Below are 17,707 nucleotides of genomic sequence, written 5' to 3' on the forward strand. Positions count from 1 at the left end.
CATTAAATTCCAACATAATCATCAAACATTAAAATAAACAAATTAATGATTAAAATTGTCATGCAGCTAGTGAAGGACAGGATAAGAAATGAGGTAGTTATATTAACATAAGACAGCTGCAGAAGGGAAAAGACCAGTGGTGGGTTGCCCCCAGTTCGCACTGGTTCTCGGTAGTAAAACCAGTGGGAGACTCCGCCCACTGACCCCGACGTCATCAGAACGCTTCTGCGCATGCTCAGAAGAGTGCATGCGAGCAAAGCATGCAAAGCAGGCCCCATTGCGAACTGGTAATAAGTAGAACCCACCCCTGGAGAAGACCCCCAAAACAGGGGGGATTAGTCTTTTTCCTTAGGTGGGATGAATATGAACCTGCTCTCTTTCTCTCTATGACTTGTTCTTGAAAGTAGATATCAAGAAAATGCAAATGACCCCCAGTGGCAACACTCTGGATGACCTTCCCCAGTTACTACTGCAGTTATTAGGGGACATCATAATTCTTGTGGCGCTTCAGAATTCAGAATGGCTTAGGACCAGGGTACCTACAAGACCGCCTTCTGCCACCAGTAGCCTCTCACCGACCAGTACACTCCCATAGAGAGGGTCTTCTCAGGGTGCCATCAGTCAAACAATGTCAACTGGTGGCCCCCAGGGGGAGAGCCTTTTCTGTGGGGGCACCTGCCATCTGGAACGAGCTCCCCCTGGAGATACGGAGGATCCCAGATTTGCGCACTTTCCGCCGTGCCCTCAAAACATTCTTATTCCAGCATGCTGGTCTGGCCTAACCTCCCTTTTAATTGCTTTTAAATTTGTTTTATAAATTGGGGTGTTTTAAATTTGTTGGCCCAAAGTATTTAATGTATTTTAAATGGTTTTTAACGTTTGTACTATGTGTATTTTACCTTTTGGCTGTTCACCACTCTGAGTCCTTCGGGAGTAGAGCGGTATATAAATTTAATTATAAATAAATAAATTCCTTGACTTCAGTCTTGACTCATCTCCAAGGGGCACATGATATGGATTTTGTAACTTGTTAACTGACAGTTATCTTTTCTATTAATTTAACTTATTTCTTCTCGCTTTTAAAATGACGATAAGCATTTATCAAACCATCACGGACTGGAATGTAGGGGAAAAAATTATCCTATTGCTGGTATGGATTGATTGATAGCCTCTAACATTCTTAAACTGAAAAGACAAATTATAAAAGGGATGATTGGAGAATATCTCCTGATAAGACAAAATTTGTTAGTGCTAATTGGTGTCTGGTTTGCCTCTCTTCAAACAACCTTTTCCTTGTTAATATCTTAAATTTGATACTCCTTCTGACCATTTAAAGGGTCATATATGTGACATGTTTGACTACATGTAAGTGATTTCCTATGCAAAGGGGAGGTTACTTTTATCCTGCCCAATCAACTGTTCTCTTGCATTTTCTTTGATGTGTTAGCTAAAAAATAGCAATAGCACTTCACAATAGCACTTAGACTTATATACTGCTTTACAGTGCTTTACAGCCTTCTCTAAATAGTTTACAGAGTCAGCATATTACCCCCAACAATCTGGGTCCTCATTTTACCCACCTCAAAAGGATGGGAGGCTGAGTCAATCTTGAGCCTGGTGAGATTTGATCTGCTAAAACTGCTGGCAGCCAGTGATCAGCAGAAGTAGCCTGCAATACTGCACTCTAACCACTGCACCACCATGGCTCCTAAAAAATGGAATGTAAGCTAAGTTCCCTCTTTGAGAGGAATCTTTTTAAGTACACTATTGTAATAAACCGAATAAAATGATCTTCCTGTCTCAGACTGTCTCATTGGTAAATAGAAATACTGAGACATGAGGCATATTTGGTCTTCATCACTCTCCCAACACTCTTTCTGGATGTATGCCAAAAGGACTGACCCCAATACCAAGCAGCACCTGGAAGTCTCAAAACCCTCTGTGAAAACTTTATTATTATTATTATTATTATTATTATTATTATTATTATTATTATTATTAAAAAGTTTTACAGAAGGTTTACAGAAGTATGCCATCTTTGGTGCTAGATGGGGTTGCACTGTCCTCAATACACCTGGTGAGTAATCTGGTGGTCCTCCTGGACTCACAACTCAGGTTTGAGAACCCATTTGTGGTTGTGACTAAGAGGACCTTTGCAGAGCTTCATGTTTTCTATTTGCAACCATTGTTGGATCAAGGTTCACATCTCACAGTCACTCATACCCAGGTCCCCTCCAAATTGGACTACTGCAATATAGTACTCACCTTCTCCACTCAGGATGCCACCATAGGGCATTGAATGCCAAAAGTGCTCAGAGGCGAAATCTACTTACCTTCCTTACCGGTTCAGAAGTGCACACGCCGCGCACCCAGGCAGGTGGGCGGAGCTTTGCTCCGCCATTGCTACTGGATCACCGAACCACCCGCCACAATCGCTACCGGATCACCCAATCCGGTCCGAACTGGGAGTATTTCACCCCTGAAAGTACTAGATACAAATATCATTCTGCCATTATTCTACCAAACACTTGATTCCCACACCACTGTCTCATTTCTCATCTTTTCTCATCATCATGTCTCTCCTACTATCTTCTCCTATTGGTTTTTTGTAATTTGAGTGACCCCACCCCACCAATTGCATCCACACAAATGAAAGAGGGACCACAACAGGGTTCCCCCAAACCATTTTTCTGGGTTCATGTCTCAAAAAATCAGATTGCATCATCCACCCCCATGCTGTGGGCACTGCCAGTATCTTAGCTGAAGACATCATAGCCTACTGTTTATTTAATAAACTAAGAAATTTCAAAATTCAAAGGATCTCAGTATATTATATGAATACGGCAGGACAACAGAAAAATTGTCAAGGAAAATAAAAAAATAAAAGTTTCCTCTACTCTATAAATTCCTCCCTGTTTATCCAATGCTACAGTCCACAGGCTGTCACTTTCCTATCTCTAGTCAACTCTAATCCAAAAATTGATATCGCTAGAATTAATGGGAAATGAATTTTCATTTCAAGTTGAGCTGTCAGGTTCCAAGTAATAGATCCATCGCAAGCAAAAACTCCGAGGAAGGTGGATTTCTCAAAGAATAGCTTTATTGGAAATATCAAATTGGCACATATCTGGTGAAAACCAACTCTGAGGGGCCCCTTGGTTTTCACCTAATTAAAAGTAAAAGTTTTTCCCCCCAACCCCAAACAGTCACATGGCTCAGTCAATGCAGCATCTGCTGGTGTGGTGATATCACTCCTCCTTCCTCTGGCCAGGTGTGAGAACGTCCTTGGTTCCCAGGAGAAAGAATTTTATTTTGACTACACAACCCCAGCTATCGCTAATCCCCTCTCCCTATCCCTCACTCCAGTATGGCGGCACTGAAGCTCCAAGATGGCTTTAACCAGATCAGCTTCAGGGTTGAAATGAGCAACTATAAAATCAGTTCCAAATTAGGACTGATGCATGGAGGGATAATGAACAGGCCCTCTTCAAAATTCAAGGATACTGATTTCTTCCATTGGTCTTAGAAGTCAGGAAGAATTAGAGTTCTTCCCAGAGGCCATGCAGATCTGGATTGGGAGAAACAGGCTCGGGCTCAACCCGTCCAAGACTGAATGGCTGTGGCTTCCGCCATCCCGATATAGTCAGTTGGTGCCATCGCTGACTATTGGGGGCGAGTCGTTGGCCCCCACAGAGAGGGCTCACAACTTGGGCATCTTACTGGATACACAGCTGTCTTTAGAAGAGCATATGATGGCTGTGGCCAGGGGGGCTTTTTATCAGGTTCGCCTGATCTGCCAGTTGCGTCCCTTTCTGGATCGGGATGCCTTACACACAGTCACTCATGCTCTCGTCACGTCCCGCTTGGACTACTGCAATGCTCTCTACATGGGGCTCCCTTTGAAGAGCACCCGGTGGCTCCAACTAGTCCAGAATGCGGCCGTGCAGGTGGTTATGGGGGCGACTCGGCGCTCCCATGTAACACCTCTCCTGTGCGAGCTGCACCGGCTCCCAGTGGTCTTCTGGGTGCGCTTCAAGGTATTGGTTACCACCTTTAGAGCGCTCCATGGCTTAGGATCCGGGTATTTACGAGACCGCCTTCTGCCACTGATAGCCTCCCACCGACCAGTACGCTCCCACAGAGAGGGGCTCCTCAGGGTGCCGTCAGTCAAACAATGCTGACTGGCGGCCCCCAGGGGGAGAGCCTTCTCTGTGGAGGCACCTACCCTCTGGAATGTGCTGCCCCTGGAGATACGGCGGATCCCAGATCTACGCACCTTTTGTCATGCCCTAAAGACGTTTTTATTCCAACAAGCCGGGCTGGCCTAACTCTTTTAAATTGTTTTAATCTTTAAACTGTTTAATTATGGGTTTTAATACAGGGATGTTTTTAATTTATTTATTTATTTATTTATTTATTAAATTTTTATACCGCCCCCTCTCCCGAAGGACTCGGGGCGGTGAACAGCCAAAATTAAAAACACACAATACAAATATTAAAATACATTAAAACAGAATTAAATTATCTTAGGCTTCTCCAATTTAAAACCCCATTACCCATAAAATTCACCAATTAAAAAATTTTTTAACCCAGCCCGGCTTGCTGAAATAAAAACGTCTTCAGGGCCCGGCGGAAGGTCCGGAGATCCGGGATTAGTCGTATCCCTGGGGGCAGCTCATTCCAGAGGGCGGGTGCCCCCACAGAGAAGGCTCTTCCCCGGGGGGTCGCCAGCCGACATTGCCTGACAGACGGCACCCTGAGGAGACCCTCTCTGTGGGAGCGTGTTGGCCGGTGGGAGGTGGGCCAAATTAATTTAATCGGATTTTAATATTGTTTTTTAAATTTTGTACTTCTGTGTTTTATCTGTTGGCTGTTCACCGCCCTGAGTCCTTCGGGAGAAGGGCAGTATATAAATATAAACAATAAATAAATAAATAAATAAATAAATAAATAAATAAATAAATAAATAAAGTTAAGTGTCACCAGCCTAGAGGGTCACCAAACTCCATAGCTCTGGGTTACATTCCCACCAATCTCTGGAGGGAAGATACCACACTGAAGGACTGAAGGACTCAATTTGCTGGGTGTTTAAGGATCTTCCTCCAGCATAACTTTCTGGACATGTCCCAACAGGAAGGACCACAGCCACATTTTCATTAACATGCACTTCTCCAACTATCCCTCTGCACATGGAGCCCAGGAAGAACTTTAGGATCCCCAGAGGAGAGGTTGTTTCTCACTGTAATTATCATTATCCTGGTCTTTGAGATGTCATTTACTACTTCTACAGTGACTGTCTTGGATGTAAACATTAGACTGAAGCAACATGGAAGGTATCTTACATCAGAAAAGGATAAATGCCCCAGGCTACGCTCTGTGTGGCACAAATTTTGGGATAGGAAGGGTCTGTGCTCTTGAATGTGCATTTCTCTTCTTGCCAGGTTTGCCTATAACCGAATCAGGAAAGCCATTGGCATTACCATCTTGTGCGATTGCTTTGAAGTCTTCCGATTCACCTTCTCCGTGCTTAGAAACAGGAATTGGATGGATTCAGCCCTCTGAATTATGGACCTCCTGCTTCTGATTCTGATGCTGTTGATATTCCAGCCACTCTCTGGGAAGCTTAGAATGAAGTGTCCTCTGAATTTAGAGAACCGAGATGAAAAAAAGCCATGGAGCTATTACACGCCAGGAGACCATCTTATTAGTATAGTTGTCACTGAAACAAAAATACCACACGCAACATTGTCTTTCAATATGGTTCCTTCTAGTCAGTCTCACTCGTAAGTCATTCATTGTGATGGAATTGCATTCCCTCCATTAGCAGATATAACACTGTTCTTATTAATTCACTCAATCCTTATTCTGCAGTGTCTCCCTGGTTCCTTGAATTGCTTTGATTTTCATGGCTTCTCTCTTTTGTCTTATTTTGCGGAAGGGACTCAAATCCAAAGATGGGGCAGAAAAAAAAATCCTGAAAAAAGTTCATATTATTTTCCTCCCCCCATCCAATCCTGACTTCATTATGTGAATACTGACTTTTGTTAAAAGTAGTGAAGAGAAGGACTGGGGTGACATGACAGTGTTCCAATATCTCAGAAAGGGTGCAGAGAAGAGCAACAAAGATGATTAGGAGACTGGAGGTGAAAACATATGTAGAATGGTTGCAGGAATTGGATTTGTCTAATCCAGTGAAAAGAAGGACTAGGGGAGACATGATAGCAGTGTTCCAATATCTAAGGAGCTGTCACAAAGAAGAGGGGGTCAACTTCTTCTCCAAAGCACCAGAAGGCAGGACAAGCAACAACGGATGGAAAGAAAAACTTCCTGACAGTTAAAACAATTAACCCATGGTACTAATAAAGGAGGGGACACGGTAGCTCAGTGACTAAGATGCTGAGCTTGTCGATCGAAAGGTCAGCAGTTCAGCAGTTCGAATTCCTAGTACCATGTAATGGGGTGAGCTCCCGTTACTTGTCCCAGCTTCTGCCAACCTAGCAGCTCGAAAGCACATAAAAAATGCAAGAAGAAAAATAGGGACCACCTTTGGTGGGAATGTAACAGCGTTCCATGCGCCTTTGGCGTTTAGTCATGCTGGCCACATGACCACAGAGATGTCTTTGGACAGCGCTGGCTCTTCGGCTTTGAAACGGAGATGAGCACCGCCCTCTAGAGTCGGGAACGACTAGCACGTATGTGCAAGGGGAACCTTTACCTTATTCCTTCTTACTAATAAAGGAGAATATTTGTTACTCAGGGTTGACTTGAGGGGTCCTTGGTGCTGCTGGCTGGGGGATTCTGGGAGTTGAAGTCCACCCATCTTCAAGCTTCCAAGGTTGAGAAACACTGCTCTAGAAGTTGTGGACGCTCCATAACTGGAGGCATTTAAGAAGAGACTGGACAGCCACTTGTCTGGAATGGTATAGAGTCTCCTGCTTGAGTGGGAGGTTGGACTAGAAGACCCCCCCATGTCCCTTCCAACTCTGTTATTCTGTTAGTGAGTGAAAGGATTGTAGTTGCCTCTCCCATCCCTTTTCCATATTTGTATAACTCCTCATTGATATTCCGTTCCTGATATTTGTAGGAATAGAAAATAGAGGATAGAGAATAATCCTACAATTGTAGAATTGTTTTTCTGGGCCACTTTTGAAACATTCTCATCCTTTTATGATGGTTCTCTTTGAATGATTGAAATATTTTGAATCCTGGTCATGGATTTTGGATCAGTGTTATACACTGTAAACATAAGAGGCAATAGACCTGTGCAGATAAAATTAGGGGGCAAAAGTATTTTGTTATTGGTGCTTTTGATGATGCGAATAACATGAATGTTTTTTCCAGACGTTTACCTTTGGAACAATCAAATCTCTTCCGCTACATCTTCGCCATTCAATTGGTCAACGAGAATCCCCAACTCCTTGACAACCTCACACTGGGCTACGACATCCATGACAACTATTTGAACACCCTTGGCACTTCACATGCCTTGCTGGACATGCTCTCCACCGGAGAAGCCAACGTCCCCAACTACAGCTGTGGAAGGGAGGACAACCTTTTGGCTACTCTCGATGGTGCTCTCAGAGATATCTCCATGCAGATGTCAGTGTTACTTGGCACCTACAAAGTCCCACAGGTTTGTGTGTGTGCTTCTCTATCTTGTAAAGTGAGTGGTGGGCGTGAGTGAGTGATAGATCCAATCATATTGTTGCTATGGAATTCAAGAGCTACTATTAACAGTGGTCACTGTAGGTGTCATTGTTGAGGATTGGGATCCACAGTGGGGAGGGGGCCAGGATCAAAGCAGACATACCCTCATACCCGCTTTGGGGGATTCTGATGCCCATTTTTGAAGGTCAAACAATCAATCAGAATAGAGCTGGGAGTAATGCTCTATTACTCCCAGCTTTATTGGAGTACTCTCACTATTGGAAGATATAAAATGTAAAAAAGAGACTAAAGAATTGATAATAAATTTGTTGACCGCAGCAAGGTTAATGATTTCTAGGAACTGGAAAACACAAGGTGATTATTGTTTGGAAGAATGGTATAAGGAAGAATGGGATATTGCCATAAATGATAATATTAAAGTAAGGAGGGGCGTAATGAAAGTAAATGAATTCAATGGAATCTGGAAACCGTTCCTAATATATGTGTTGTCTGGAGGAAGGGGGATACCACCACCAGAAGAAGCTTTAAGATTTTGGAAGCAGGAATGATCCCGAGGGGTGGGGGAGCACTCGTTGATTGTTTGTATTGTGTATATTGTTATATGTTATATATTATGATTCATGTATGTTATGTATGTTAATTTCTTTTTTATATGTTAATAATAAAAAAATATGAAAAAAAAAGAATAGAGCTGGGAGGGACCTTGGAGGTCTTCTAGTCTAGCCCCCTGCTCAAGCAGGAGAACCTATGCCATTTCAGACAGGTGGCTACCCAGTCTTCTTAAAAACCTCCATTGATGAGGCACCTAAAATTTTGAAGGCAACATGTTCCACTGGTTAATTGTTCTCGCTGTTAGGAAGTTTCTCCTTAATTCCAGGTTGTTTCTCTTGTTGATTAGTTTCCATCAGTGGTGGGTTGCCCTCAGTTTGCACTGGTTCTATAGAACCAGTAGTAAAACTGGTGGGAGACTCCGCCCACCGACCCCAACATCATCAGAACGCTTCTGCCCAGGCACAGAAGAGTGTATGTGCGTGCGAGAAAAGCTAGCATCTGGAAACAATGAAGGTGAAGAAAGACTCTGTGTTCAATAAAAAAAAAACTGTTCTGTACAAAAGGCAGATGAATCAGTGATGGAAGTTTACATTTTGTACATGATCTTTATTTTATTTTATTTTATTTTATTTATTTGATTTGTATACCGCCCTACTCCCGAAGGACTCAGGGCGGTGAACAGCCAACAATAAAATACATAAATACACAAAATTTAAAAACCCGATAAAATCAAATTAAACTTTTTGGCCCAGACAAATTAAAATACCCCAATAATTTAAAAACAGATTAAAATTTACAATCTTGGCCAAAATAATGATATTTTCAAAAGTGAATAAAGCATAGATTTGTGAAAAAAATCCCAAATGGATTAGCGCATCTACAACTGATAAAACTTATGTTTGAGCAAAATCTCAGCAGCTGGGCACAATGGTTTAAGTATGGAAGATATAACCAAGTCCTTACAATTGCTTTTATATGCAAAACTCCATAAATAGAAGACATAATACATCTATTATTTAAATTTCAATTATATAAGAGAGATCAGTATCTTGGATCACACATTAATGTGATGACCTATTGATATTTTAAGATTAAAACAACGTATTTCCTGTGTGATGAGAAATCGAAATGTGCACATGATGTGGCTCGTTATTTGAACAAAGCAGTTCAGTTCATATCTCCATATCTGGGTATGATTTCTATAAATTGTAGGGGTGATACAGAAATGATTTGCATTCTTTATTCTTATTCTTTGCTTGCTTAATTTACTGGTATAGTTTATATTATACAAGGTCTTATTAATGTCCTGTGTTTTATATTCTGTGTCTTGTTATGGCCTCAAAAATAATCAACAATAAACTATTCTAAGATGTGAATGAGAACCAAATTGGATTTATTACAATCTCGTATTTTGGACTTACCGTATTTTTCAGACTATAAGAAGCACTGGAGTATAAGACGCACCAAGGTTTCGAAGAGGAAAACAAGAAAAAAAATTGTTTTGGGCCTCCGGACATCCAGTTTTTGCCCTCCCCAGCCCCCAGGAGAACTCTTCAGGCCTCTCAAACCCTCTGCATGTCCCGTTTTTGTAAAAAACAGGCCCATTTTTTTGCAAAAACGGGACATGCAGGGCGGTGTTTCAGGAGGCAAAAAATAGCCGTATTCGGTGTATAAGACGCACCAACATTTCCACCCTCTTTTAGGGGGGGGGGGGAGTGCATCTTATACTTTGAAAAGCATAGTAATTTGACCCTAAAGATAACACAGCATTCTTGTTGCTTTTTCAGATCAGTGATAAAATTGCTTCAGAGGCTCTGAGTGATAAAAGTCAATTCCCTTTTTTCCATCCGATGCTCCCAAAAGAAGGCTTCCACTACCCACAAATTATCCAAGTGCTCCTTCATTTCAGATGGACCTTGATTGGCCTCTTCGTTTCCAACACAGAGAATGGAGAACATTTCTTGCGGACTTTTACTCCTATGCTTCTCAGGAATGGAATCTGTGTTGTTATATCACAACGATTCTCAAGGACTGGGCATGTAAGACCCCTCAGGGAGGCCTTCACAAAGTGGAGACAAGTCAACGTCTTTGTTCACTTCATAGAACATGTTCCCCTTTTGGAGAGAATTTTCCCTTTCCATGTAACGCTTATACGTTTGCCAGAACCTATTGAAGGGAAAGTCTGGATCATCACAGTTTTGGGGGAATATTTCATGGGAAAGCACAGACTTTTCAGATATATTCATAGTGTTTGGACCCTTGCCTTTCAGGAAAAAGAACAGTCAGAGGATGATGCCTTTGAAATTGATATATTTGTAGACCCCCAGTTTAAAGAGAAGTGTTTTCACTGTTCTTTTTCGAAGCATGTCTTTTCTGTCAATGGCCAGAGAAGATGCTACCAGACAGCAGCAGTGGAGATCCAAGCAAAAAGACGCAGGACACGGATTTCAAATAAGCACCGTATTTACAGTGTCATTAAGACTCTTGCTAGGGTCTTGAACTCTGCATATTCCTCCAGAACCAGAAGGAGAAGGAAGGTGGGCGAAGATAAGTTGGAGACTCCAAAGCTACAGCCATGGCAGGTATGGTGTCCCAACAATACATTAATCTTAGCTCCTTTTGAGGAGGAATCCAAAGGAGAAGGAGGAGAACCAGGGGTGGGATTCAGCCAGTTAGTACCGGTTCGGGCAAATCGGATGCTAACTTTAAATCTGGTTCACCGAACCAGTAGTTGCAAGGACTGGCTGGCCCCACCCACCCCACCCTACCCCACCCCTCCCAGAAGTCTCCACTTGGCCCATTTTGGATGCCAGGTAAGTGCAGCGCCCATGCAGAGGCCTTGGGAGGGTGAAAAACAAGCCTCCAGGAAGTTCTGGAAGCCTGGAAATGGATCCGTTTCTTGCCTTCGGAGGGCCTCCGGGGCCCAGGGAGGCTGTTTTCACCCTCCTGGAGGCTCGAGGAAAGCCTCCAAAGCTTGGGGAGGATGAAAAACGGGCCTCCTGGAAGTTCCGGAAGTCCGGAAACGGGCCCATTTCTGGTCTCCGGAGGGCCTCTGGAGCTCAGGGAGCCTGTTTTTGCCCTCCCGGAGGCTCGAACAAAGCCTCCGAAGCTTGAGGAGGGCATAAATGCCCCCCCCACCATGTGCAGGATGCCGAGTAGGCCACACCCACCATGGCCACACCCACCCAGCAACTGGGAAGAGAACCAGTTGCTAAAATTTTTGAATCCCACCTGAGGAGAACCCTCTCAATCTATCTGTACTACAAAACGTCAGTTTGACCACTCATGGCCTAATATTTCAAAGATTGGGCTTTATGGAAATATAGTTTGATATTGCACATTGCTGTTTTTTTTTAAAGGAGATGTGCACTTTTAATTATGTCCTCTATATATGGATTTTTGATTAGCATGTAGAATCTTACATTACTTAATATGAAGGAGACTCTGAGAACATCTAGCCCAACATGTCTCTGCAGGAATTCCATATAAAGCTCTTTTTTTTCAGCCCATTTTGTTAAAACCTCAAGATATGCTTTGAATTTTGTATCTGATTCTAATGTATTTATTTATTTATTTATCTAATTTATCTAATTTATTCATTAGATTTATTTTAGCATCTCTCTTTGAATTGAGTTATACATTTAGTCTTCCAATTTTATATCATCTGCCAATTGATAGCTATTGAATTCCCTTTCATCCAAATCATTAATAATATTATCAAAATCATTAAAATAGTCCTATTACTAATTTATTATAATCAATGACCAGTGTACATATTTAATATGTAATGAAATTTTAGCGTTACACTGCTCACAATTTGTTTGCTACTATATGATACCATACTTTGTCAAGGCCTAGTTGCTAAGATTTTTTTAAATTGGATTTTACATATGGACTATCAGGAAATTATAAATAATTTTCTGGAAACTGGGTATTTTTTGCAAAGAGATCAAAATAGTTGGTATAAATCTTGCATCACAAAATTGTGACTCATAAACATTTCCTTCCTATATTAATAAAAATACAAAAGAATACAGGGGAAAGGGCTAATTATTATTCACAACTCCCCAGTTTTCTGAGAAATATTGAAACTTATTTAAGAACAATTTTTAAGGCAGCTTTTATCCACTTAATTTTCACACCACCTCACTTAACTAAATCCTGCTCTAGAATGACCTGTTCTAGAATGTTCCGTTTTGTCAATTATATTTTACCGATTTATGATTGATACATTTTACTGAAATTTTGTTTTTCACTTTTCCAGATAGTGATGACACTTGTTCTCCCAACTAAGCTTATCTTCAAGTTAGACACCTGTAGAAAAAAGATTAAAATGTGCAGAGACCATATAAATTTTTTAATTTTAAAATTTTAATTTTAAAATTCCTGGATGTTTCCATTCTAGTTTCATCCCTTTCTGGAGAAGAATGAGTTTTACAATCTTTCTCAGAAAAAACTCTACTTGGACCAAAATGGAGATGTAACAGCTGATCTGGACATCATAAGCTGGGTGGTTCTTCCCATGGAGCATTCCATCAAACAGCGACTGGGCATTTTTAAAAAACAAAATATTGTTATCAACCAAGATGCTCTTTCACGACTGAAGCTGCTCAACAAGGTAGGAGAAATATTGTTGCCTCTTTCTCGGTTGTCCTAAGCCATGAGACCCATTTCAAGTAAGCTAAGTATGGTCATCATTATTTAATGTTGAAGTTGTGAAGCCCTGGGAAACTGGTGAGGGAAACCATCCAGGCAGTGGTGAAATGTAAAATTTGTTACTACCGGTTCTGTGGGCGTGGCTTGGGGGGGTAATGTGACTGGGTGGGCGTGGCCAGTTGTTTGTTTGTTTTACTTTTAAAAGCATTTTTACTTTTAAAAGCATTTTTTCTACAACCTCTTCGGCTGAAGAGATTGTAAAAAAGTGCTTTTAAAATGCTCTGATGATCCCAGCTGAGTTGCCTGATCATCAGAGGCTTTTATTTTCTTTTAAAAGCATATTTTCTTTTTGCTTTTAAAAGAAAAAAAAGCCTCTGATGATCAGGCAGCTCTGCTGGGATCATCAGAGCCTTTTAAAAGCATTTTTTAAAACAACCTCTTCAGCCGAAGAGGTTGTAGAAAAAATGCTTTTAAAAGGCTCTGACGATCCCAGATGAGCCGCGCAATCATCAGAGGCTTTTTTTAAAAAACTTTTAAAAGTATTTTTTCGGCCAAAGAAAAAATGCTTTTAAAAGTTAAAAAAAAAGAAAAGCCTCTGATGATCGTGTGGCTCAGCTGGGAGTTGTGGGGGGGGGGACAGGGATTTTTGCTACCGGTTCTCCGAACCACCCACTGCCATTACTACCGGATCGGGTGATCCAGTCCGAACCGGGAGCATTTCACCCTCCGGGGTTGATATTGTGGTGCTGATAGCCTCGCATCTTCCTTGTTCTCAAATAGGCAAAGGAGAAAGCAATTTTGTTAAGCAATTCCTCAATTTGATGTTGGACTACATGTGACAAAACTGAATCAAGACCAAATGGAATGCCTGTTAGTTCCAGTGGAAACATAAAACATAGAATAATAGAGTTGGAATGGATCTTGGGAGGTCTTCTAAAAATAAATAATAAAATCATTTATTTATTTTTAAATAAATAAAATAAGTTTTGGAATTAGGATGCAGCTTGATCTGATTGGGGACCTGGAAGAACCATAGACTGTGATGTTGTAAGCAGCCCAGACCTAATCAGATTTAGCCTGCTGGGATAGTACAATATGCTCCCTAGGAAGGAAGGAAGGAAGGAAGGAAGGAAGGAAGGAAGGAAGGAAGGAAGGAAGGAAGGAAGGAAGGAAGGAAGGAAGGAAGGAAGGCTTTCAGTTCACATAAAATCATAGTGGCTGATCCGATGTGAATGTGAATGTTACGATGCCCTGATCCAGAAAGCTGAAACACTGAAGCATGACTTTGACCCAAAGAAAAGTCCTTCATGAAACAATTTGCCCTTTGGCTGGTAAGAGGGTACTTCATCTGAAAACCCGCTGAATGAATTATTGCTATCTGAAGCTGAATACATTATTTGGCCAAGTGTGATTAGACACACTAGGAATTTGTCCAGTGGTGGGATTCAAAAAAATTTTACTACCTGTTCTGTGGGCATGGCTTGGTGGGCATTGCATGGCTTGGTGGATATGGCTTGGTGGGCGTGACAGGGGAAGGATACTGCAAAATCCCCATTCCCTCCCCACTCCTGGGGAAGGTTACTTCAAAGTCTCTATTCCCTCCCCATCCCACTAACCTGCTCTGGGAAGGAATCAACCCCCCCCCTTCATTTCACCCAAATAAAATATTACTCATAAGAAAAGGCTTCCAGAAAAGCAAGGAAAAATCAAGCTGCTAACAAAGGAACCTGCCTGAGGCTCATTCCACATTCCTGCCAGCTGCATAAAAGAAACTTTGTAAGAAGAAAACAGCTACCGGTACTTAGAGATAAATAGAAAGTGGAAGCCAGAAGTTCGGTTCCATTTACAGGCAGGCAGAAAACTCATTCAAGACAGGATATTTCACAATGGGAATCGCCCAAACCTTTTTAGAAACACAAAGCCCATGTCGCACAAACCCAAAACTTCAAAAACATAGAATCATATAAGAATTCCTCCTCTTATCTAGTTTGTTGTTCAGCTGACCCAAAAATGAACTGCTGAATGTCACTTCGCTTCTGCAAGTAAAAACCTCCTTCCAGTAGCTGCTTCTTGGCTTGTCAATTTAAAGCAACGGCATCTTGGGTTTTTTCCCCGTTCTTTGTCAAGCAATCTCCCCGCTATACATAGACATTAGACATCTTGATTATTACCTACTTTGAACCTCTCTGGGCAAAAAAGGAGGCTCCAAATCCAACTAATAATAAATGTGATTCTATCTTTCCATGCCAGGTGGTATCACCTAATTGTGGTTCTTCAACAGAAAGGACCATGTCTTGGATACATACCTGGGCCTTATTCAGTAAATATCTCTTACCAACACAGGGCTTAAACCTTCTCTCAGTTTAAATCCTTCCAGTCTTTATTAAGTAGAAAAGTATTGCAATGTGATCTGCCAGAAGCAAACATGAGGAACTAAATGAAGAACATGCAAGTAGTTGCATCTCTTGTAATGATTTGGAACTACTTAGATATTTCATATTTAAATAAGAAACCAAGAAATTACTTCACTAAAGTTCATGTTAACCTTAACTTCCCCTGGATGTTTGGTCCTAACTTATTTTCTTTGGCATCCCTTGTTTTTTTTGTAGGCTCTGCCTCAGTCCAAATGTGTGGCAAATTGTCGTCCTGGATTTGTCAAGCGGGCTCGAGAAGGAGAACCAGTTTGTTGCTATGACTGCATTCCTTGTCCAGAGGGGACCATCTCCACTCAGGAAGGTGGGTGACTCTGGAGGGCAGAGATCTTGATCAAGGTGCATGTTAAAGATACATCTATGATTGATTATTTTATTGTTCTTTATTTTCAACAATGGGAATATAACATCGCAGCCTCAAGTTTTTACTTTTGCATACTTAGAATTCTAGCTACTTCTATAACAAATTTGTCTAATAAAAAAAATATCAACCAAGGAGAATATTTGTAGCTCAGGGTTGAAATGAGGGGTTCTTGGTGCTCCCTGAGCTTGCTTGTTTTCTTGTAGATGTTTCATTCCCTAACTACCCTAATCCTAACCAAAGAATCTCTAAGACTACCCACATATATTTTTACCAGATGTGGGCTACTGAGGGTTCGCAAGGGTTCAGGAGAACCTCTAGCTAAGATTTTGTGCAGTTCAGAGAACCCCCAAATCCCACTCCTGGCTGGCCCCGTCCACCCTGCCCCACCCCTCCCAGGAGTCCCCATGCAGCCCGTTTTGGATGCAGGTAAGTGCAGGGTGTACATGGAGGCTCTGGGAGGGTGAAAAACAGGCCTACCAGAAGTTCAGGAAGGCCGGAAATGGGCCTGTTTACGGCCTCCAGAGAGCCTCCAGAGCCTGAGCCATTTTCATCCTCCCGGAGTCTCAAGGAAATTCTCCGGGGCCCAGGAAGGGCAAAAATACCCCTCCCCCCATGGTGCAGGACACCGACTAGGACACACCCACCATGGCTATGTCCACTCAGCAATCAGACAGAGAACCCCTTACTAAAATTTTTGAAGCCCACCCCTGATTTTTACTCCAGAGGATGGTAGAGGACAGGAAGGCCTGGAGGAATGTTGTCCATGGAGTTGTGATGGGTCGGACATGACTTCGCAACTAACAATAACAACAAAGAAAATATTTCTTGAAATGTGAAAAGAGATATAAAAGAATATTCTTTTCTGTTTTCTCAGATACTGAAAAATGCATCAAATGCCCAGATGATCAATATCCAATGGAGAACCGAGTCCAATGTATCTCCAAAAGAATAACTTTCATATCCTATGAGGAACATCTGGGTATCTTGATAGTCTCCTTTACCTTACTTTTATTCTTAACTACGGGCTTCATTTTAATCACATTCCTTAAATACTTAGAAACTCCCATTGTCAAAGCCAACAACAGGGACCTTTCCTATATCCTCCTCGTTTCCCTCCTGCTTTGCTTTCTGTCCTCCTTTTTCTTCATTGGACAACCAAGGAAAGTCACCTGTCTTCTCCGACAAACAGTTTTCAGTATTGTCTTTTCAGTAGCTGTGTCTTCTGTTTTGGCCAAAACAGTCATGGTGGTGCTGGCCTTCCTAGCCTCAAAACCAGGGAGCAGGGTGAGAAGATGGTTGAGGAAGAGCTTGGCCAACTCCATCATCCTTTCTGGTTCTGCTGGCCAAATTTTCATCTGTGCCACGTGGCTGGGAGTATCTCCCCCATTCCCTGAGTCTGACCTGCACTCCCAGCCTGGGGAGATCATCCTTCAATGTAATGAAGGCTCTGTTACCATGTTCTACATCACTCTCAGTTACATGGGTTTCTTGGCTACCATCTGCTTCACAGTGGCTTTCCTGGCCAGGAATCTGCCTGGGGCCTTCAATGAAGCTAAGCTGATCACCTTTAGCATGCTGGTCTTCTGCAGTGTCTGGGTCTCCTTTCTGCCCACCTATCTCAGTACCAAGGGGAAGTCCATGGTGGCTGTGCAGATTTTTTCCATCTTGGCCTCTGGTGCTGGGCTTCTGGGCTGCATCTTCTTCCCCAAGTGCTACATTATCCTCCTGAGACCACATCTAAACACTAAGGAACATCTCATGATGAAAGTAGAGCAGTGATAGTGAAATTGTTTCAGGCTCATAACATTTAATTATTCATTATCATTTTGTTTGTATGCTTCCCTTGCGTCCATTTGAAAATTCAGGTTACTTAAAACAAAAACAAATAAAACTATGAAGAGTGTAAGACTATTTGAGGGGCTGCTATAAAGAAGAGGCGGTCAACTTATTTTCCAAAGCATCAGAAGGCAGGACAAGAAACAATGGATGGAAACTAATGAAGGAGAGAAGCAACCTGGAATTAAGGAGAAACTTC

General features: G+C 41.9%; 1 pseudogene; it reads left to right on the forward strand.

The window, feature by feature from the left end:
- The first annotated feature begins 5,565 nt into the window (after positions 1-5,565).
- LOC139309864 (vomeronasal type-2 receptor 26-like) lies at positions 5,566-17,451 on the forward strand (annotated as a pseudogene).
- Positions 17,452-17,707: the final 256 nt, after the last annotated feature.

This window comes from Pituophis catenifer, unplaced genomic scaffold, assembly GCF_029215685.1.
Source record: "Pituophis catenifer annectens isolate HBS135680 unplaced genomic scaffold, rPitCat1.0.hap2 SCAF_2, whole genome shotgun sequence".
NCBI classification, from domain to species: Eukaryota; Metazoa; Chordata; class Lepidosauria; order Squamata; family Colubridae; genus Pituophis; species Pituophis catenifer.